This window comes from Myotis davidii, unplaced genomic scaffold (assembly GCF_000327345.1).
Source record: "Myotis davidii unplaced genomic scaffold, ASM32734v1 scaffold341, whole genome shotgun sequence".
In the NCBI taxonomy this organism is placed as follows: domain Eukaryota; kingdom Metazoa; phylum Chordata; class Mammalia; order Chiroptera; family Vespertilionidae; genus Myotis; species Myotis davidii.
This window is the reverse complement of record NW_006291021.1, coordinates 469,641-491,869: the sequence shown is the minus strand read 5'-3', so window position 1 is coordinate 491,869 and position 22,229 is coordinate 469,641. Positions and strand designations below refer to the sequence as shown.

Sequence of the window (22,229 nt, the reverse complement as noted above, 5' to 3'; positions counted from 1 at the left end):
TATCTTATAGAAATACACATGTCCAGGAAGGGACATGGTCCCATGAATACTGTAAACCAATGTGCATGCCAGCATGGTTCACAATAGCCCCAAAGTACAAACAATCCATCAGCTGATTAAACAAGATGTGGTCCCTTCACACACTGGAGTACTACTCAGCCATGAAAAGGAGCAAAGCTCTGACGCTCACTACCACATGGATGGACCTTGAACACATGACACTCAGTGAGAAAAGCCAGACACAATTAGGCAACAGTTTGTGATCCCATTTATGTGAAATGTCCAGAACAGGCAAATCCACAGAGACAGAAACCAGATCAGTGGCTGCCAGGAGCTGAAGAAGGGAGATAGGGAGTGAATGTTAGTGGAGATGGGATTTCTTTTTGGGGTGCTGTGATGTTCTGGAATTAGGAAGTGATGGCTGCACAACTCTGTGGATATACTAAAAACTGCTGAACTGTATACTTTAAATGGGTCAACATCATGGTACCTGAAATATGTCTCAAAAAAAACCTTGTAAAATATTTAATGTATGTGGACAACATGTCTCTGGTAGCATTATTTAAAGTCACTAAAAAGCAGAAACAATTTAAATGTTTATCAATAGAAAAATTATTAAATAAATAATGGTACATCCTTGCCGTATACTTTAATGCCATTAGAAAGTATGAGATATATGCCCTACCCAGTTTGGCTCAGTGGATACAGCATTGCCCTGCGGACTGAAGGGTCCCAGGTTTGATTCTAGTCAAGGGCATGTACCTTGGTTGCAGGCTTGATTCCTGGCCCTGTCAGGGCACATGTGGAAGGCAACCAGTTGATGTAGACCCATCAATGTTTCTCTCTGTCTCTCCCTTTTCCTACACCCTTTTGGAAAATCAATGGAAAAATATCCTCCATTGAGGATTAACAACAGCAAAAGAATGAGGTACATTCTCCAAGATATGAAGTGCCTGACACACAGCAGGCTCTCAAATATTTGTAGAATCCATGCATGTGTGAAAACATACACCCCAAAAGATGACATGAACGTACGTAAACTTAAACTAGAAATAAACAAAAAGGAAACACAGTGAATTTACTGAGTGCCAGGCACTATTCTAGGCTCTGAACATTCAAAGGTGAGTAAGTCAGATGAAAGCCCTGCTCTGGGGAAGCTGACATGCTTGTGCAGAGGAGTCAGATAAAAGACCAGGCACCATATATACAAGGTGACTGCAGAGAGATTGGGGCTGGGACAAAAGAAGACAGCAGAGGAACAGGACTGAGACAGTGGTGGGGAGGGGCTCCCAACCTCTCAATATGCTGGCTGGACCTGACCTGAGCAGAAGCCAAACTGGGTAGATGTGAGAGAGAACATTCCAGGCACAGGGTAGCAGGTACAATGGCCCTGGGGCAGGAGAGCAGGCTGTGCAGAGGTCAGCAGAGACCCTGAGGGCATGGCCACAAGTCTGGATTTTATTCCAATTCCTGAAAGAAGCCCAGGGTGAAGGCACAATATGATCTGACTTATGTTTTTAAAACAGCAAACATTTTAGACTATTAGGAGAAAAAAATGAAAACAGGAAAACCAGGGAGGAAGTTCCCTTGGCATTTACTATGTTATGATTTTAATAATTAATATTTCTTAACTTCTTAGTTGAGCTTCTTTAGACTTATATATGGCAGCTGGGCAGAAAATATATCATTTTATGAAAGATGCCCAGTCAAGTCAGCCCAGTAAATGAAGGGCTAAATAATTAAGTATTTAATTAATAAGAAAGTTAATGATGACTTCTACAATTTTGATGCAGGTAATTATATACTCAGTCAATCATCATAGCCCAAGAGCATCATCGTGCTTTTTAATTCAGTGTGAATTGTCCCTATTGACTTATAAAGGCCATTATCTAAAAATTAAATAATTTATGAGTGTATACTCATTTTTTTAAAAGGCACATAAAAAAAGTAGACAGAGGAAATGGATCTGTAATTTGGTTATAGTTATTTGCTCTTAGGGATTAATATAGTAAATTGATTTCAATCAGGGGTTGGCAAACTTTTTCCTTAAAGGGCTAGAGTATTTTTCACTCCATGGGCCATAGGGTTATCTGTCACTATTTCTAAAAAGTCACCATGGACAGTAAGTAAGGAATGAGTGTGGCTGCCTTCATGCCCTTCAGAACACTACTAGAGCCTGGGGTAATGGGGGGAAAAATCAGCAATACTGACTTCAGCTTTATTTAAAATTTTGATATTTTGCTCACCATGGATATCTCGGCATTTTGATTTTTAAAAATGCTGCATTTAAAATATTATTTATCTTGACGACTGAGTTTTTTGGCACCACCTACCCCTTAAATTTTGTGTCCAAGATGAATGCTCACTTGTTTCACCCTAGTCCAGTGATGGCGAACCTTTTGAGCTCGGTGTGGCAGCTTTTTGAAAAACCCTAACTTAACTCTGGTGCCGTGTCACATATAGAAATTTTTTGATATTTGCAACCATAGTAAAACAAAGATTTATATTTTTTTATATTTATTTTATATATTTAAATGCCATTTAACAAAGAAAAATCAACCAAAAAAATGAGCTCGCGTGTCACCTCTAACACGTGTGTCATAGGTTCGCCATCACTGCCCTAGTCCCAGCCCTGGAGCTGTCCAATAAAACTTTATGGACACTGAAATTTTATTTTCATATAATTTTTATGCATCATAAAATATTCTTTTGATTTTTTCCAACCATTTGAAAATGCAAAAAATATTCTCAGTGCAAGACTTACACAAAAACAGGCATCATGCCAGATTTGGCCCCAGGGTTAGTTTGCTGACTCTGTGTTAGATGGCCATTTAGAAAGCATTTCTTAGTGATCTTTTCATTCACAGAAAAACACCTGCTATCCAATGTTTTTTGTTGATTATCCAGTGGACAATCAAAGGACTCTGAACAAATCAGTCCTATTATCTCATTTCTGAAATCCCTGACAAGGTTGTTTCTCATTTTTTGTTCACCCCAGGTCCCCAAATGCACCAGCACACGTTAGAACATGACTATGTACAAGATAGATTTTTAGGGTCTTCACTAGATCTATGATCCTATGAGTCAACAGGAGAGGTGGGACTTAGGAGATGGAAACTAAGGCAAACACACCTCTTAAATGTAACACTGGGAAATACAATCTGAGTGAAATATTAGTTATTTTTAATAGTGGTGAAATATACATAACAAAAAATTATCACTTTGACCATTTTTAAGTGTACAGTTCACCTGCACTAAGTACAGTTGCATTGTTAGAGAACCATCACTCCCATCCATCTCCAGAACTTTTTTCATCTTGCAAAATTAAAACTCTGTACCCACTGAATATCCTACTCAATAGCACTTGTCACTCATTCTACTTTTTAAAAAATATATATTTTATTGATTTTTTACAGAGAGGAAGGGAGAGAGTCAGAAACAACGATGAGAAACATCGATTAGCTGCCTCCTGCACACCCACTACTGGGGATGTGCCCGCAACCAAGGTACATGCCCTTGACCGGAATCAAACCCAGGACCCTTCAGTCCTCAGGCCAAGGCTCCATCCACTGAGCCAATCCAATCAAGGCTCACTCATTCTACTTTGTCTCTGAATTTGACTCCTCTAAGAACCTCCTGTGAGGGAGTCATACAATATTCATCCTTTTGTGACTGGATTATCACTACCAAGGCTCATCCATGTTGTAGCAGTTGTCAGAATTTCCTTCCTTTTCAAGGTTGAATAATATTCCATTATGTGAATGCACCACATTGTGTAAATGGTGTTTATCCATCATCTATCGATGAACACTTGGGTTGCTTCCACCTTGGCTATTGTGAATAACGCTGCTCTGATCATGGGTGTGCAAAGATCTGTTCAAATCTCTAGGTATCTACCCAGAAGTGGGACTGCAGGATGATACAGTAGTTCTATATCTATTTTGAGGAACCTCCATACTGGTTTCCACAGAAGCTGCACCATTTTACTTGCCCACCAGCCATGCACAAGGGTTCTAATTTCCTCACATTGTCACCAACACGTTATTTACTTTTCTGCTTTTTAAAATAATAGTCGTCTAGTTATGCAAAACCGGCATCTCATTGTGATTTTTTTATTTTAATGATTAATGATATTGAACATCTTTTCATGTACTTATTGGCTATATGTATCTTCTTTACAGAAGTATCTAGTCAAATATTTGCCTATTTCTAAATCAAGTTGTTTTTTTGATGTTGAGTTGTAGGAGTTCTCTATATAGTCTGGATATTAATCCTGAATTAAATATATGATTTGCAAACATTGTTTCCCATTCCATGGGTTGTCTTTTTACTCTGTTGATAGTGTCTTGTGATGGACGAAAGTTTTTAATTTTCATGAAATCAAATTTATCTATTTTTTCCATTTGTTGTCTCTGCCTTTGGTGTCATATCTAAGGAATCACTGCTGAATCCAATGTCATGAAGAACAGCCCCCGCCCCCCTGATTTCTTCTATGAATTTTATAGTTTTAGCTCTTACATTGAGGTCTTTGATGCATTTTAAGTTAGTCTTTTTATATGGTGTAAGACAAGGGTCCAACTTCATTCTCCTGTATGTGGATATGCAATTTTCCAACATCATTTGTTGAAAAGACTGTCCTTTCCCCCATTGAATGGCCTTGGTACCCTTGGAGTAAAATATTATAAACAAGTAAATAAGTAACAACACACAAATATCTACTCTTGCCAAAGAGAGCATATGAAAAGTGAATTTGTAAAAGAAGTTGACATGCATTAGATCAGTGGTTCTCAACCTTCCTAATGCTGCGACCCTTTAATACAGTTCCTCACGTTGTGGTGACCCCCAATTTCATTGTTACAAATTGAACATAATTAAAGCATAGTGATTAATCACAAAAACAATATGTAATTATATATGTGTGTTCTTATGGTCTTAGGTGACCCCTGTGAAAGGGTCATTCAACCCCCAAAGGGGTCACGACCCACAGGTTGAGAACCGCTGCATTAGATGAATTCTACTTTTCCCTGATGGTAGTAGACATCTGCACATAACTCTTATTCCTATTCTCATTGATGAATGGAATTTGTGTGTAGTTACCCACACTACTCTACGACAATACAAACATTATGCGAGGACCCCCGCCATTTTTGTTTAAAACAAAGTGTTAGATTTTCACCTAATTTTTGTCCTTCTACTTTTAAATACCTAGAGAATACTCAGAAGGTGGTTTAAACTCTGCAGTTTGCCCATTCAAATGACTACAGCAGGATCCTATAACTGGGGAACCGCTATAGGGTTAAACCTCGGACTGACCTGTTGACAAAGTCACAAACAAGTCCCAGCTTAGAGGGCACAGTCCTCTTAAGCATAATTAGGCTTGACCTTATGACATCTCCCTAGATCTTATCTGGGAAGCTAATGGGCTGAGGGAAGTGCAGCAAGAACAAGAACAAAAACAAGTGAAACTCACAAGAACACTGTAACTATGGAAACCATTACCTTATTTACCTCTGACTATAAAATAAAGGGACCCCCGGGGCTGGTCCCAGGGCAGGGTCCATGGATTCATGAGGGTATACCTCAGGGAGTCCATGAACCTGAACTTGAACATGAAATATAAGTGGGGTAGTATGCATATGTCTATGCCTGTTCTTTTGAGGAAAAAATTGCCAACTTTCAGCAAATTTTGAAAGTGGACCTGAAGAAAGATTACGAACTACTGATGATACGTGTTTTTTCTTGGGGAGGGGGCGAGGGGAGGGGTTGGAGGATGGGGAGTCTGCTTTTAACTTAAGTTCATGAATTCAAGAATTTCAGTTTTTAAATAAAATTTTTAATAGAGGAAGGGAGAGGGAGAGAGAAAATAAATCGATGTGAGAAACATCAATCAGTTGCCTCCAGTGTGCACCCTCACTGGGAATCGAACCTGCAATCTGGGTATGTGCCTTGACCGGGAATCGAACCAACAACCTTTCAATGATTTCAAAGTCAACCACCGAGCAATACCAGCCAGGGCAAGGATACCAGCTTTAGATGAGGCTCATTGTACAATCCAGGCAGGTCAGTAGTCTTTAGAAGTAAGTGACACAATTAATTTACTTCCTAGAGGAGGGGCAAAATGGTGACAGTGGGTCCCCAATCACATATGGAAGAGATGTGGTCAGGTGAGACAGTCACAGAAGACATGCCTGTCTCTAGGAAGCCACAGTCTGAAGGCAGCTAGACTTCTTTCCCATACTCTATATTTAGGAATTCAAACAGTTCAGGAAGGGATCATGCTGATAGTTAGCTGTATCTTCAATGACCACCTTGGCACCACCTAACACACAGGACACCAAAGCCCAGGAAATGCCACAGATTGGAGGAAACTTGAAATGGAATCATCTGCCAGTGGGGAATAAAGAAGAGAAAGGAGAAGTCATGATCTTTTCTAGGGTCTATCCCAAAGGAATCAAGGATACAAACCAAACTTGCCATCTTTGGTAGTCAACATTGACTACTCCCATGGCAAGAGGGTTAAGATGAATCATTCTTACATTCTTATCCCAGAGAAGCCCAACACCAGTTCTGCTCCTCCTGGAGATCTAGCCATGTCTCAATTCTGAAAAATCCAGCTATAAAAATGATTTCGAAGTCATGCAGAATACATTTCAAGTGTCATGTTAGCTGTATATGGAAAAAACTGAAATGTGGAACCAGTTCGCCGTTTTGATCTCTAAACACTGATTTTTTTTTCCTTATGGATAAGCCATTACACATTTTTCTTCTTATGTGTCACTATTATAGTGTGCTCCCATACAAAGCCAACTGGTTACAGGTGTCAGTGTTTCCCACACGGGAGCCTGTTTCCTTGCACCATCATCTATAGCAGTCATTCGTTTCAGAAATCCCTGCTCGGTGCCATGACGTGCACACCAAATTGCAGAGCTGGTCCGACCTGCCCATAGGGAGCAGCTGTCCTTGAGTGACAGCCACTGGGAGCCAAGTATCGGTGAGCCAAGGACCAAAACAAAAAGAAACCAATGCTTCCTGACTGCAGAGCACCTTCCCACCAAGGAGTGTTGGTCTAAGCCTAACCTCAGCTCCAGGTCCTGAAGAGAAAGGCCAGGTGTTGTGGAATTAAAATTTATAAAAGGGCACAGTTTTATAGATATAAAAAGGCAAAGGGGATTGCGCCTGCAAAAGGATGTGGCCAGATGAAGACTCTTCCTTAATTACAGCAAACAAGAGAAGATAATAAGGTAAATACTATTCCTCTCACCCATTAAGGAAGCAAAAATAATGTTAAGCACTACTGAATATTCTAAGGAGTTTCATAAACTTCTAAATCAGCCTTATGATGATGTGCCAGGGGTAGTCACATATAACCAGTGCTGTGTGTTAGCCTAGTGTGTAGGAAACTGTTCTATAAAGGCCCCAACAGCAATTTTAAAAAAATAGTATTGGTTGATGTTTTGTTTTCCATTTCAGGGTAAGTCTTTTTCTTTTTTAAAACCACCTTTCATATTTATTTATATGTTTATTGACTTCAGAGAGGAAGGGAAAGGGAGAGAGAGAAACATCAATGATGAGAATCATTGATCGGTTGCCTCCCCCCCTGGTGGGGATTAAGTCTGCAACCCAGGTATGTGCCCTTGACAGGAATCGAACCTGGGACCCTTCAGTTCCCAGGCCAATGCTCTATCCACTGAGCCAAACTGGTTAGGCCCCAACAGCAATTATTGTAAGCTTTGTGAGTCGGATGATCTCTGTTGAGACTACTCAACTCCTCTGTCATAGGGTACCAGCCACCATAGACAATATGTACATAAATGAACGTTGACAGGTGCCAATAGAACTTTATTGATAGACTCCGAATTTCATGTAATTTCATGTGTTCCATTTAAAAATCATGTAAAAATGTAAAAAGCCAGTCTTAACTCTTAGCTGTACAAAATCAAGCAGTTGGTTTGACTTAGCCCATGGACTGCTGACCCTGTACTAGACTCAGACAGTTAGACTCATATGTCTCTAAAAGAGAGCCTAAAATAATCCAGGATAAATAAATGGATATCAAAGAGCCCATATAATCACAGCCGGCCCTCTGTATCCACCAGTTTTGCATTTCCAGATTCAACCAACTTTGGATAAAAAATATTCCCCCCCCAAAAAAAATCCCAGAAAGTTCCAAAAAGCAAAACCTGAAAATGCAGGATTTCAGGAAGTATCTGTAAATGGGGGTGCCCAAAGGCCAGAGGTAGGAGCCATGTTACAAGGGAGAGAAGACAGGCCTCGTGTCTTGTCAGTTCTCACCCTCCCTTCCCTCCGCCACTGCGCTCGGATGTGTGTCTTGCCCCTTTATGATTTAGGGTTTTTGGGCATTTCATAGAGAAAGAGAAACTTGTGGATGCAAAAATATTGTAAAAGATGTCACCTTTGGATAGACATTTCTCCAAAGAAGATGTGCAAACACTAATAAGCATATGAAGAGATGCTCAACATTATTAGTCGTTTGGAAAATGAAATAAAAAACCACAACAAGGTATTACTTCACACCTAGTAGGTTGGCTATAATAAAAACAAGGGAGAATATCAAGTGCTGGTGAGGATGTGGAGAAACTGGAACCCTCCTACACGGCTAGTGGGAAAGAAAAATGGGCAACTGCTGTGGAAAACATTTGGCAGTTCCTCAAGAAGTTAAACATGGAGTTACCATATGACCTGGCAATTCCACTTCTAGGTATTTACTACCCAAGAAAAACGAAGACCTATCTCATATAACAACTTGTCCACAAATGTTCATAGCAGCAATATTCACAACAGCCAAAAAGAAACAACTCAAATGTCCATCACAAATAAATGGATAAACAAGTATGGTCCATCCACATTGGAATATTTTTCAGCCAAAAAAGGAAAGGAAGCACTGACACTCATTACAACATGGGTGAACTTCAACACATTATGCTCCGTGGAAGAAGCCAGTCACAAAAGGAGCCACATATTATATGACAGCATTTATAGGAAATATCCAGAACAGGCAAATCCAAGAAAGTGGATGAAGGTTGTTAGGGATGGGGATTGGGAGTGACTACTACTGGGCACAGGGTTTGTTTAGGGGTGATGGAAATGTTCTAGAATAAGATAGTGATGATGGTTGCATAGTATTTTGAATATCATAAAAACCACTGAATTATACTTTAAAATTGTGAATTTTTGCCCAGCCGGTGTGGCTCAGTGGTTGAGCATCGACCCATGAACCAAGATGTCACTGGTTCCATTACTGATCAGCACACATGCCCAGATGGCGGGTTCAATCTCCTGTAGGGGGTACATAGGAGACAACTGATTGATGATTCTCATCATTGATGTTTCTATCTATCTATCTATCTATCTATCCCTTTCCCGTCTTCTCTCCCTAAAAATCATTAAGAACGTTAAAAAAAGAAGTGTGCATAGCATTAAAAAATTGTGAATTCTATGTAATGTGAATTTTATTTCAATTAAAAAAAAAGACTCAGCAAGTGTTGACAAATGCCAGACAAGAAGAAAAATAGATGATATATAACCTAAAATGGTCCCTATATTCTTCACCTAAGAAGAACTGAAATATGATGTTGATTTGAAATGATGAGAAAGTTAGGCCTAAGAACTTGGTCAAAATTTTTTAAGTTTTCAGAAATAAACTTTGTTTACAAACAAAACACCCCCAACACACTATCCTAGTGAGACTTTCTATTTGAAAACCTCCAGTGACAGTGGTGGTGGTTGTATGTAAAAAAATGCCAAAACATTTGGTTAGATGTGTCCTGTAAAGAGAACCAACAAGGGGAGCAATGAATGAAGAATGAACAGCTAGGGTAGGCACTTCACCCTCAGGAATTTGAAACCAGAATATGTCTCAGTTTAGGAATCAAAGAATTAGAGACTTTCTGGCCAAAAGCCCTAAGAGAACATCATCATTAGAGAATAAAGGAGCAGATAGTTTCTAGAAGATTCTATATTCATGAAAACTAAAAAAGAAAAACCAGATTAGGTTAGTGTCTCAGAAGTCTCAAAGGATGTTAAAAAGAAAAATATCCTTATTTTAAATTTTTTTCCATTAAATTTAAAGTGGAAGAAAAGCTCGCATTAAGGATGGATGACTTCATCTACAATTAGGGCATCAGAATTCTGGTTTTCAATTGTTTGCAGACAGAAACGGTCTTCACTATAGTAAGAAGTCACCTACACAAGAAAGAAAGTTCAACAGCAGCAGCAGACACTACAACAGGAGCTTGGGTCCCTTTGCTGGCATATGGAGGACAGTGACCCAATTCGGTAGATTATGGATGGAGAGTGGCCCAGAGGTTGCATGCCGGACTGCTAGGTCAGGTTTCTGCTGGGAAGGCAGCAGAATGAATGATTTGCTGGAGTATCAAGGTAGCAAAGAGCTGAAAGCCATATATCAATGGGGAATTCAAAGGGGAGGGGAAATGCTGTTGCTATGTGAGAATCGGCTCAGAGTCAAGGCAACAAGCATGAACTTGTATGGGCACAAACCAGATCCCACGCAGGGCCTCCCCCAGAGGTACACACAGGCATGGACACAGCTCTGGTGACAGACTGGGGCTGAGTCTGGCACTGGAAGGCTGTGAAATGGAAGGGCGGAATTGACTAGAAAGTAGGGACTGGTCTAGGGAGAGGTTCTGATCGCAGGCAGAAGTACACATTCATCGTGCACTTTCCTAAGGGGAGGATGCACATTTTCACCAGGTTGTCAAAAGGTCTGTCACCCACTATTTTATGAAAAGGACTGGGAGTTGGGACAGGCCTATTGTGACAGCCCCATGGTGTGGGTAGGAACTGGAGGAGGTGATGCCAGCTAGTCATGCTGGAGATGGTGTAGGTGCAGGCAAGGACACGAATGGACAGCGGCCTTCACTACAGAAATGGAGTGTGAATGTGATGAGAGAAAGCTAATGCAGGGAAAGGAAGTCCCCTGAACCCAGCAAGTTCCTCCGGGAACTTGCTGACACCTCATACATACATGTGCACAGAGATGTTTGGACAAGGTTGTTTACTGCAGCGTCACTGGTAAAGTGAAAAAGGATGAGCTCAATGCCCCTCAATAAGAGGCTAATTCAATACCTTAGCCACAGCTGTGCAGTGGAATCTCATGCAGTTATTTGGAGAGAATGAGATGGACATATGAATAGTAATAAGGAAAGATATGGACTAAATACTAGATGGAAAGAGCAAGTTGCAGAGCAATGGGCAGAATATGATCCCTTTTTTTTGCAAAAGAAAAATTGAAAATTATGAAAATGAGTGAAGCACTGACACTTGCTACAATATGAACAGACCTTGAAAACATCTCAGTGAGAGAAGCCAGAATGTGTGATTCCATTTAACAGGCACGTCCCCAGAGACAGGCAGTGGGTTAGTGGTTGTCAGGGGATGGGCAGGGGGATGAGGGTGAATGCTAAGGGGATGGAGCTTCTTTTGGGGTGATGAAAATATTCTGGAACTAGATAGTGGGGATGCTTGTATAACTTTGTGAACATACTGAAAACCACAAAAGGCTGCCATTACTTGCTGTAGGTCATGCCCTCTGAAGAGCACTCTGGCTCAAGTGTTTTATTCACTCATGTATTAAATATGAAGTCCTATGGAAAGTCCCAGCTGTCCCCCAGAAGTATACAACTGAGACAGGAAATAAGACACATAAATCACAACATGTCCAAGTAGCCTTGGATGCTAAATCTACAGGCTGTGCCACTTCAGGAGTCACTGCCGCTTCTGGCAGATTAGTTCTGTGGTCCCTAACTAGGAGATGATTCTGTCATCGAGGGGACACTTGGTCATGCTTGGAGACATGGTTATGTTACAACTTGGGAGTAGGTGGGTGCTCTGGCAGATGGAAGCCTGGGATGTCGCTCAATACCTACAGTGCTCAAGATGGCCTCCCACCCTCCACCAGAATGGTCCAGCCCCACAGAGTTGTCAACAGTGCTGAGGAGGAAAAGCTCCGCCCTAGTCTGACATTTTCCCATTCAGCTCAGCAATTAAAATCTCAGGTCTCCATGGTGAGAGAGCATTGGGCAAGGGTCTTCAGAGAAGAGTAAGATTGTCATCAGTAGCAATGACATTCCAGAGAGAGGGGAGACAAAAGTATAAGACCTGTTTAAGGGATTGCAAGCCCATTCGGAGAAATAGTGAAAGACGAGGCAATGAAAATGGAAATAGGGCTGAATGGAGACAAGCCTTGAACCAAGCTAAGTAGGATATGGTTATGACAAAGGAGAAGGGCCAGTCCATCAGTTTGGCTAACAAAAGTAGAGAGAAATTGTCCATCCTTCCCTCCTGACGTAGCCCAGGAGAACTGAGGCAGGAGGAGATAAAGAGGTAACCCAGGTCTGAAGGGTAAGAAGTGATGTGGTGAACTGAAGGCTGAGGAAATAGTGTTCCTAGGTCAGGAGAAGAGGGCTGGGCCCCTTGTAGCAAGTAGGACAAAGGACTCCAGTCACCACTGGAGCTATGAGAGAGACAGAAGTTAGGCTATGTAGACCCCACAAAGGGGAGAGGAGAAGCTTCCAACCAGAAGTCTAGTGGGGGCACCACCTTGTTGCTCTATCACCACTTCTAACTCCACCATCTAAAATAGCCACTAAATGCTGAACCTTTCCCTTGCACTGGACTCCCAGCGATTAGAGCCCAGCTGACAAGTACATACTCAGTTGTGACCTAAGGTCAGCAATTAACTGAGTCACACAGGGCTTCCAGAAATACTTTCTATTTACTCTCAGTTGTCATTTTAAGAGTTGGCTGTACAACCATACCATGATTTACACAATTAGCAAGCTCCTAAAATAATATATCCACAGTTTATGCTTTAACTTCGGATCTGAATGTCAGTGGCCAATGGTTGCTAACAATTGTAAAATTCTCTAGCATCTTCTCCCCTCTTAACTTGCCACATGATGTTATATTAAAACACTTATGCCGGAACCGGTTTGGGTCAGTGGATAGAGCGTCGGCCTGCGGACTGAAGGGTCCCAGTTTGATTCCGGTCAAGGGCATGTACCTGGGTTGCGGGCACATCCCCAGTAGGAGATGTGCAGGAGGCAGCTGATCGATGTTTCTCTCTCATCGATGGTTCTAACTCTCTATCTCTCTCCCTTCCTCTCTGTAAAAAATCAATAAAATATATTTAAAAAAACAAACAAAAAAAAAACCTTAAAGTATTTAATTATAAGATGTTTGAGATTTGGGGCTCACAAATATTTGCTGAATGGACGGAGGACCAAGAGAGCTCCTCCCATAAAGAAGTCCCTCATAAGTGAATTCTTCTAGAAAATGAAGACTTCTTTGAAAAAGCAGAACATATCCTTTAAGCTATTTTCTGTGGGTCTGGAATTTCAAATGTATTTTTTCTCAAAGCAGGCTGCATCTGCCTGTACATATTCTGAGGAGAACAGCAGAGGTGGGAGAGCGCTGTGTGTTTTCTTTGGGTTCTCCCTGGCCAGGGTGGAGCTGGAACATACTTGTGGGCTGGTAATTTTTTTGGAAACTGCTTCCAAGGCCTTACTTACCCCACGGATCACCTTTTGGACAGAAACATATCCTAGAAACATGGCACTGTTTCTAAAAGATAAACAATTCCTATTTTTAAAATGTAAGCATAATTAAGTGCTATTATGACTTTAGGAATGGACTTCTATATCATTAGGATGATTTCAACACATTTCCAGGGAAATAGGCGCTCATGAGTCAAGCCGTCTGCCTTCTGTGGGGACTGGTCCCAGTCTAAGCATTCTGGTCTCCATCAGTCCTCATGCTTCCTGGTGTTCAGTCCTTGAGTTACTCTCCCTTTGCCTGCAGAGTCCATTTCCAATTACTCCTTCCATCTAAAAATCTCCTCAATACCTCTTCTGCCCAGCATTATACACAATGGCCAAAGGGTGAGAACAACCCACGTGTCCATGGACAGACGGATGAATGGATAAACACAATGTGGTCCACCTAGACAATGGAATATTATTTAACCTTGAAAAAGAAGGAAATTCTGACATGCTACAAGGATGAAACTTCAGAGCATTATACTTGGTGAATTAGCCAGACACAAAAGAACAAATACTGTAGGGTTCCACTTATATGAGGTCCCTAGAGAAGTCAAATCCATAGAAACAAAGTAGATGATGGGAGCCAGGGATTGGGGGAGGGGAATAGGGAATTGGTGTGAAAACGGGGACAGAGGTTCAGTTTCAGTTTGGGAAGATGAGAAAGCTCTGGAGCAGGATGATGGTGATGGTTGCACAACAATGTGAATGTACTTAATGCCACGGAATTACACACTTAAAATGGTTAAAATAGTAAATTTTAATGTTTCAAAATTTCATGTCTTGCCACAGTTTAATAAACTCACTTTCCTCTGATTCTTAATTGGTTTCCTGCTCCTTGAAGGCTGTGCTCTGGCCCTCTATGCTCCCTCTCCACCCTCTCCCTGGGTGATCTCATCTGTTTTCATGACTGAAATGACCAATTGTATGCTGACAGCTCCTAGATCCTGACCTCCAGCCTGGACTGTCCCCCTCAGCTCCAGACCCTGAAATCCAGCTGTGCATACTGGAAAAGGGCCCCACTTAAGTGTCCCACAGACATCTCAAGCTGGGCAAGCCCATGACTGAACTCCTAAATGCCCCCACCCCCACCCAAAAGCAGCTTCTCCTGTGGTCCCTCACTCATTGAAGCAACATGTTCCACCTGATCCCCAAAGTCAGACATTTGGGAATTGCTCTGGGGTCCTCCTGTCTCCTGTCCCACAGCAGGTCACCAGGTCCCAGAAAACCCCACAATTCTGTCTTCCCCAGTACCCCCGCAGCTGGAGCTGTCAGGCAGGCCCTGTCGCCCTTCGCTTGGACTATGGCAACATTAATCTCTTCCATTGCCAACCTCCAGGCTCCAAGATTTCTGATGCATCTACAAAAATCATGCCTGATCATAAAGCTGCTTCCACACACACCTCTCAGTCCAGCACCGGAGAGATAAATTCCATTTGTCTAGCTGGGGGTCGCATATGTTTCCTGCAAAGGCCCAAACAGTAAATATTTTAGGCTTTGCGATCCACATTCTATCTCTGCCACAAATATTCAATGCTGCCATTGCTATGCCAAAGCTGCCAGAGATGGTAGGTAAATGAATGGGTGTGGCTGTGTGCCAATAATACTTTACTTACAAAAACAGGCTGCAGTTGGCTGACACTTGCTCTCCTCCTAATCATCCTTGTATCCTGCATTCAACTTGCTGAAAACAGCCACGCCACTACTCTAGTTACGGACAGCCTGCAGGACATCAGTACCCAGAATCAGCTTAAATCCATCTCCTGGACACCTCTCTTGGCCCCTCCTCTGTGCACTTACTCACTGTGCCATACAGAGACACCAATTCCTAGTCAGGGCACATATCCAGCACAGAACCTTTTTGAAGCTGGTTTCCTTTCCTAGTTGGTATTTGATCTTCATAACCTCAGAGGATAGTACTCGACTGAGAGAACAATGAATGAATGAATGAATGAATGAATGACAAATGTCAGAGACTCAGAAAGCAGGTCTTCTGACAAAGGACTAGACACCACAGAGCTGACAATTACAGGCAGAGGAGAAATCTACCAACAATCTAATTCATACTTAGAATAGCATCCAGACTCTTCCCCATGGCTTCTGGGACCCTCTGCCTCTCCTCCTTTTGCTCCCCAGGCATCAGACACACAGCTGCCTTTCTCTGCCTTGACCAGGCCCAGCTCATTCCTCTTGCCCCAGGACCTTTACACCTGCTGCGGTGCTGCCCCCCCTCCCCCGGAAAGCTCTTCCCTCTGAAGTCCACAGGGCCACTCCTGGTCACCATTTCAGTCTCAGCTCAACTGTCACTTCCTGAAGAGTTTCCCTGGACACCAGCAGTCCAGTTCTTAAACTTACTTACTTACTTTACACACACACACACACACACACACTCAAAATAACTGCAAATATCTTAGTAGAAATAGGCTTACATATCTGGACTTCATTCCATGGTAAATGACAATCGCTTTGTTGGGCCATTACATGTAAGTTCTACATATTTTTAATGGCTTTATATATATTTTTTAAACATGGACTATGGCAGCTGTAATTTGATTCACAGTATCTGAAATCCACTTACTGTATGTATCACCTACAGCAGTGATGGCGAACCTTTTGAGCTCGGCGTATCAGCATTTTGAAAAACCCTAACTTAACTCTGGTGCCGTGTCACATCTAGAAATTTTTTGATATTTGCAACCACAGTAAAACAAAGACTTATATTTTTGATATTTATTTTATATATTTAAATGCCATTTAACAAAGAAAAATCAACCAAAAAAATGAGTTTGCGTGTCACCTCTGACACGAGTGTCATAGGTTCGCCATCACTGACCTACAGGTTTGGGAAGTTAACTATATTTTTCAGAAAGTCATAGCAGTCACAAATTGAAAAATAAGGAGTTGCCAGAGCATAAAACATACAAAACCTATGTATCATAAAACAGGAATGCATTTCAGGAAAAAAGAAGTGAGCTGCAGCAAGGAGCAAGGCCAAGGCCGTCTGCCCCTGAGGGCTTAACTCAAGTCCTGGCAAGAAGACCAGGTCTCACCTCCAAGTGGCTGATTCCAGACTTATACCAGTGGCATTAAAGAGCCAGTGATAACAGAGAAGGGAAACCAGTGTTTAAATGTTCTCATCTCTATGTTCTACCTATAGGGCTGGTCACTCCACAAAACCCACTCCAAGAGTGTGATGTTTTGGGTATAATTTCAGAAGGATCTAAACCACAATCAAGATGTGGGACTGTGAGTGACTAGTTGGTGTTTCATGATTGCAGAGAACTTACGTTTGCAGAGTGACATATTTATACCAATGAATTTCCACACTAATGGAAGGGCATTTCCCACCCTAAAACAGGCAGCGTAAGGCTTGCCCACTCAATGAAGCAAGACATGTTCAGTCATTGTCTACTCAGCATTTGGTACTAGGCAGGAAACCAAAATAAAAAATAATCTCAGGCCACTTCTATTTATCCCCTTAATAATAATAATAATAATAATAATAATAACAACAACAACAACAACAACTCTTTGTAGAGTACCTATTATGTGCCAGGCCCTGTACTAATAAGTTTATAGATATTATTTCTAATAAAGCAACCATAAAGCTACTATTACCTATTTCACAGATGCCAAATCTTACCTGGAGTCAGAGAGCTAATAAACGAAGGTGCACACTTTAAGCCCTTCTGCCAGGCCCCAAAGCCCACCTCTGCAATATGTTCTACATCCAACCTGCCTGCAGTTTTTCCTTTTCTCTTCATCTGGTCTGAGCTGCACTGAGTCTCATAGATGGCTGTATATATCAGACAAGGAACAACTCTTAATTTCTGCATATGCTTTCCCATACCTGTGCAGGAAACCATTTATTCATTTAACAAATATGTATCAAGGGCTGACTTAGTGCCAGAATTATTCTCAGCCCCAGGAGCACAGAAGTTCATAAAACACAGAGCTTCCTTCCCTAATGGAGCTGACACTCCACGAAGAGATAATAATAAAATCAATATGCATAATATACAGTGTGTTAGACAGACAGTGATAATGCTAAGGAGGCCAAGAAAGCAGGGAAGGAGGCTAAGAGTGCATCACATGCAAGTGGGAAGGTGACATGTTTGAAAAGGCCTGAAGACAATGAGGGAGCAGCTTCTTCCAACCCCCCATTATCTGGGCCAATAACTTTCTGGGCAGAGGGTTTGAGGAACTTCTGGGAGGCCGGTAAGAAGTGGAGTGAGCACAGGGGATCATGGTTGGAGATTAGGCCAAAGAGATATTGAGGTGCCCTGGCTGGTGTGGCTCAGTTGGTTGGAGAATCGTCCCACACACCAAAAGGTTGCGAGTTTGATTCCTAGTCAGGGCACATACCTAGCTTGTGGGTTCAATCCCTAGTAGGGGTGCCTATAAGAGGCAACTGATCCATGTTTCTGTCTCTTTGCCTCTCTCCAACCGCCACCCCCCCCAAAAAAAATCAATAAACATATCTCTGGATGAGGATTTTAAAAAAAGACATATTGGGGTGGGGCTGGAGGTGGGGCCTGGGATGGAGGGAGAACTTTGGCTTTTGCTCTAAGTAAAATGGGAACTGAGGAAGACACAATGTGACTCCTCCCTCTTCCAGGTTAAGAGGCTAAAATCATCTGGGCAACAGGTGATGGTGGCTTGGAACAGGGGGTGGGCAGTGGAAGTGGCCAGTCATAGTTAGATTCTAGGTCCCCATGAAGGTGGAGTGGGCAATTTTGCTGATGACTTGAAAGACAGAAGAATGGAGAACAATGACAAAGTTTTGGCCTTAGCAGCTGAATGAAGCCAGTAGATACTCATGAAGGGTGGCCGCAGCCTGGGAGGAGCAGAACTGGGGGGACTATCTTGAGCTCTGTTTGGCCACCTCATGTTTGAATTGCCTGTCAGAATCATCTGGATGTGTCTACAGGCAGCTGTCCAGACTTTTCTGCTAGGAAACTCTTAGAAGCCTGTCTCCGCATTCGTCATCTTAGTCTGAGCTTCCCCGGCACGAATTCCCCCAGACTCACCCACTCCTTATCTCACATCCTACTACCTGATTCTGTGTCTTCCTCTACTCAAGTTCTCCCACTTTTATTTTTCCTTTAAGAATTAGTTTGCTGACCTTGGGGTTTACAAAAAGCATATAGGTAGTTACCAGTTTTCTCTCTAATTCCCAATGGATATTCCATTCATTCATTGGACAAAATAAGTACACACTCAGTGTCAGGCATGTGTCTAAGAAAACGGTGTTGTGGTGGAGCCAACTGTCATTTACATTCTAGAAAACGCCCTTTAAAAAAAATGATTTCAGAGGAAGAAAAAGAGAAAGAGAAGGGTGAGGGGAGAACAGTGCCGTGAAATACCTCCTTATACATGCCCAGACCAAAGACTGAATCTGAAACCAGGAATCAAACCCACCACCTTTTGGTGCATGGGATGATGCTCCAACCGACTGAGCCACACTGGCCAGGGCAAAAGACCCTTTTTTATATTCAAGTCCACATTCCCTTATAATAATGCCAAAATCCAAAAAGCTCTGAAAACAGGAAATTTCTGCTCATTTGGCACGGACTCACTTGGCAACAAATCTGACCTGAACTGACAAGAAGTTATTGATGGTTCTTATCTCCTTTAGTGGGAATCTGCATTCAATTCCATATAGATATGTGAGTGTATGTGCTGGATGTGTCCTGGATGGGGCTTCTGATACTAGGTCAGAACTTATACTAGTGTTAGTTCATGAGGGTTCCCACAAGCAAGACAGTTTCTCTGAGAACTTACTTTTTAAATAGTTTCACATTTTACAAACAAGTAGATGTGTATAAGGGGAGCATATTATTTAAGTTATTGGTCAACCTGCAGTTAATTAAAAAGACCCAAATATATTATAAGATATGACTCCTTTAGTCCCTGCAATTTTATGACAAAATAACCACACATGACTATAAAAACCCCACAATAACATCCAAACTTTTGACTCAATTATGATTAAAATTAAATTAAATATTGATCAATATTAATTTTATAACTCCAATCTGAAACTATAATTTTGATCTAAGGAATAAAAAGAGCCAGATAAACAATTTCAAAGCATCTCCATTTCTGGTGCATGGCTCATGCCAGCAGTGCTCCTGTGATAAATGTAGTTAATAGATGAATATTAAGGTAATATGTGCCCTTCACCCAGAAAGCAAATAACATCTGAATTTCCAAGGACTTGTTCTGCTAATTGGGGGTAATTAATAACTCTGCCCTGTCCTCCTGATTCCCCTTTTGAGCGTTTGACGGTTTATCTGGAAGAAGACATAAACGTACCTAAAGGGCTAAATAATTCAGTTTAGCTTTTACTGCGGGGCAAAGCATTTCTGAACTCACTCCTGACCCAAATTGGTTGGAATATCACAGGATCACAGAACTGATTATCGTTTCCGTCATATTTTATGGGAAGTCTTTTTAATAAAAACTACCAAGTCCCCTCCCATACTCCATCAAGCCTGTGGGAGAAGAAGCGCTCGCTGGTCATCATGAAAATTAACGCCCTTTTCTGGAGAGGGCTTTCCACACATTTCTCTGCTCAGAGCAGGTGAGTAGCCATTTCTAAGGTTATTTTAGAGTCAGTTCAAATCTTTAAACTTGAGTGGGTAACACCACCCCCCCTCTACTTCCCAGGACAGAGGGTAAGGGTCTTTATATGAGCAAATAAAGAATATTTCAGGACATGAAGCAAAAAGATGAAAACATATTGACAATATGTGCAGTCATAAAAAAACTGTTGTTAATGTTTTATGTCATTATTATTATCGTTATTTTGTTGGGGAAGTCAGAACTGAGAGCCTTGCATAGGTTTGATATTTTGGATTTGCAAAGATAAAGCTGATGGGGGGGGGGAACTCATGAGAGTCTGCACAGACTATTGCACAAAACAAGGAAATAATTAGAGGAAGGCATCACACGGAGACGCAGGCATGAGGTCTACGGGGGAGCGCAGCCCGGTACTCCTGCGCTGCATCCTGCCCTTGTCCCTCATTCCTGCGGGGCAGCTCGGAGGTTAAAATTATAAGGATGAACCACCCCCGTCGCCGCCCTAATGGCAGGGTCAGCTCGGCCCGGGGGACCCTTGAAATAGCCACTAGGAAACCCAACTCTCCTAGCGCAGCGGAGAGAAAAAACCCACAGCACGGAGCCGGAGGGAGCGCCGCGGCTCCTCGGGTGCGAAAAGGAAAGGAATGAAGAGCCGGGGAGGGGGTGTATGTTGGGGTGGGACTGCAGTTCACACACGCGCGCGCGCGCGCGCGCGCGCACACACACACACACACACACACACACACTCGCACAACCGCAGGAGAAAATGCCACCGAGGAGTATGGGCCACAAGTTGGGCTCTTTAACAAAATAGTAAGATAATAATACCTTTCGGTGAAACTTTTCTCGCTTCGCGATCAGTCCAAATAGGGGAGGTGCGAGGTGCGAAGGAATGTGGAGTTCAGCGGGAAGGGGCTGTCGAAGGAGCTAAAAAGCTCCAGGATTTGGGGGGCCAGGGGGGGGCAGTGAAAAACGGGTTCCCAGGAAGCCAGATTCTCTGGAGTTTGTTGTGAAAAAGTGAGGAGGAGGAGGGGTTCTCAAGACAAGCGCACCGACTTTTGGTTAAAAAGTGAGAAGGCGGTTCCAGGGGCGCCCCTCAAATTCAGGATGTGTGGGGAGTCGGCACGGGAAGAGGGTCCCCGAGCCCCCCAAGTCCAGGAATGTGGGGTTAAGGTGAAGAGTCTCCGAGGCCGTTCTAATTACAAGTCTGAGGTTAAAGAGCGAAGGGTCCCCGGGAACCCCAACTTTAGAGGTTTAGGGAGTAAAAGAAAGGAAAAGAGGCCCGCGGGCGCTTCTAATGCAGGAAGTCTAATGGAAGTTTGAGAGAGGTTGTCGGGGCGCCCCCAATCCCGAGATTTTGAAGGTAAGATTGAAAGGAGTCCCCGGGCGCGCTACCCCGGAAGTTTTATAAAAGTGAGGCGACGGATCCCCACCTCCTCCTGAGTTTGGTTAAAAGGAGGGTGGGGGTCTCAGGGAGCCCCTAAACTCAGCCGCCCCTGCGGGACTGGGGGTGCGAAGACGGGTCCCGCGGGCGCGCTGTCCGGGACGTTTAGATGAACGGTGGCGGGGTGCGAGGCTCGCTCCCATCCCCTGTCCAGGACCCTCACCGCCCCCAGCACTCCCCGTCCCGGCCAGCCCGGGCGGTCGCATCGGTCACCTGGAGTTCGGGCCGGGAGTTCGGGCAGCGGCTCCCGCGGCGGCGGCTGCTGCTGCGTGTTGGTCCCCGTTGGTAAGTAACAGTCTCCACGGCTACAGTCTCTATGGCGGCGGCGGTGGCGGCGGCGGCTCCTCCTCGAGCTCCCGCCGACCGCCTCGCGCCGCCCGCCCGCCGAGACTGGGCGGGGCGTTGTTACCGGCAACGGTTACCAGGCTCCACGCCCCACCCCTTCAACGGCCCGCCCATGCCCGCCTCCAACGGGCGCTGGTGGGCAGGGCGAAAGGTCTGGCGGCTTCCCATTGGTTGAACGCTGTGCCTGTCAGAAAGGGCGTTCCCGGCGAGGAAGAGGACGAAGCCCGACCTATCGCGGCGCTGAAGCGGGGCTTGGGGCGGGAGGCGCAGGGGCTGGC

At 43.2% G+C, this 22,229-nt stretch overlaps 1 protein-coding gene across 6 annotated transcripts in view; it reads right to left on the bottom strand.

The window, feature by feature from the left end:
• Positions 1-21,987, bottom strand: part of RFX2 (regulatory factor X2) — an 85,782-nt gene extending 63,795 nt beyond the window's left edge. For all 6 annotated transcript variants that reach the window (XM_015564279.1, XM_015564278.1, XM_015564283.1 and 3 more), the window contains exon 1: positions 21,820-21,987. The gene's annotated coding sequence lies outside the window, so the exon portion shown is untranslated. The remainder of the gene's footprint in view (positions 1-21,819) is intronic.
• Positions 21,988-22,229: the final 242 nt, after the last annotated feature.